This window comes from Psammomys obesus, unplaced genomic scaffold (genome assembly GCF_907164565.1).
Source record: "Psammomys obesus unplaced genomic scaffold, mPsaObe1.curated_primary_1811, whole genome shotgun sequence".
Classification (NCBI taxonomy): domain Eukaryota; kingdom Metazoa; phylum Chordata; class Mammalia; order Rodentia; family Muridae; genus Psammomys; species Psammomys obesus.
This window is the reverse complement of record NW_026591086.1, coordinates 49,582,271-49,584,237: the sequence shown is the minus strand read 5'-3', so window position 1 is coordinate 49,584,237 and position 1,967 is coordinate 49,582,271. Positions and strand designations below refer to the sequence as shown.

The 1,967-nt window shown below is 34.7% G+C and overlaps 1 pseudogene; it reads left to right on the top strand.

Annotated features, from left to right (window-relative positions):
• The first annotated feature begins 1,303 nt into the window (after positions 1-1,303).
• On the top strand, positions 1,304-1,404 carry LOC129679055 (U6 spliceosomal RNA; annotated as a pseudogene).
• Positions 1,405-1,967: the final 563 nt, after the last annotated feature.

Genomic DNA, 1,967 nt, shown 5'->3' with positions numbered 1-1,967 from the left:
CACAGAGAGTCTTATGGAAGAAGGGAGAGATAGAACGACACAGAGGAGACAAGAGTGCCACAAGGAGACAAACAACCCTAAGAACTGAATGGGTCCTGCAGAGACCAACCAAAAACCATACACGGAGAGAAATTAGACCACTGCTCATATAGGCAGATCAGTCTCCATGTGGGTCCCTGAGAAATGGGAGCAGTGGTTACCTCTGTCATGAACTCAGTTGCCTGTTCATTGACCATTTGCCCCTGGTAATGTGGCCTTGTCGGGCAACAGAGGAAGTGCATCCAGGCAGTCCTGATGAGACTTGATGAGCACAGCAGATGCTCTCATTCAGAGGACTAAGGGAAAGGAACAGGGGGTGGTAGAAGGAGGCAGGGTGGGACTGGGAGGAGTTGAGGGAGGATTTTCAACAGGATATGTAATGAATAAACTGTAAGAAAATAATTATAAGTAAATAAAACAAACAATTAAAAAAAATCACACTACCAGGCCACAGAAGAGGACAATGCAGCCACCTTTGACGAGAACTGATAGACTAAGATCAGAAAGGAGAGGAGAACCTCCCCTATCAGTGGACTTGGGGAGAGGCATGCATGCAGAAACGGGAGGGAGGGTGGGATTGGAAGGGCAAGAGGGAGGGGCTTATGGGGGGATACAAAATGAATAAAGTGTAATTAATAAAAAATTAAAAAAAGTTTAAAAAATCACACTCACCCTCTTCTTGTTACATCTAACCATTTTAACAACTTCAGCAACTGCAATTAGTGAATGGTTTGAGAGATGAAAATATTCAAAAAGTATTATCTCAATTTATGACCATTTTCCCAAGATTTTTTCAAACCAGTCACATATTAAAAAGTATGAATGGTAAAAGTTAGTTTCAGAAATAAAGTAACATAAAGATGTTAACAGCCTCTCAATGTACTAACCAAATGCATTTCAAACTAAAACATTCTTACAAGAAAAATATCCTAGAGGAGATCAATCAATAGAAAAAAAATTCAAACTATCAGAATAAAAAAAACAGTAAATATTAATACAAACCACGATAAACAGAATAAAATATTAGCAAATCCAAATATTTTAGATTTTAGAACATTTAATTGTTAAAATCAACTATGCTCTAAAAATAATAAATAAAACAAAGGGAGGAGAATTGCTAAGTTTTTACATTAGTGGAAATGACAAAGTAACTTGTTTGTTTGTTTGTTTGTTTGTTTGTTTTAATAGAAAAGGAATGGATAGTCCCTACAGAAATTAGCATTATGGTTGTACAAATAAAAATTAAAAATAATATAACATTCTTGTTTAATTTTGACATATACTAAAATTAGAATGATGCAGATAAGGGTATTATTGCCCCTGTGAAAAGTTGACATGGATATTTGTGAATCATTGCTTATTTTTAAGGTGGGAGGAAACATGGACAGGAACTGAGAGTAAGAGAAACCATAATTGGGATGCATTATGTCAGAAAAAAACTATTTTCAATAAAAGGAAAAATAACACATTCCAAAGACAATAGAGAATAAGACGATTGTGTTATACAATTTGTGAAGGTAGGGAGACTTATAACTGGGCTTGATTAAATTTTTCAAATGGATATATTAAATAATATAAAAATGCTCACATAATTCATCTTCACTATTAACTACATAAGTGCAAATGTTCTACCGGTCTCATGAGAATGTGCAGGAAAGTACGAATAAAGAGACTGAGATTGTTCAAACTTAAGGAGACACAATAGCTGGAGCACTGGTGACACCATTTTATTCTGTCCTTTGAATGTTTGACCTTTAATAATTTGGTTTAAGTATAGCTTTCAAGGATGATGGAAAATACGATCACATTTGTAGTTCCTAAATGATGTTCTGCATAATCATTTCCGTTTCATACTCTTTTCCTTTTCTAGACACTCTTCAACTGATTTCTCTGTAATGAAGAAAAAATGTAGTTAAATTCTTTTAAAA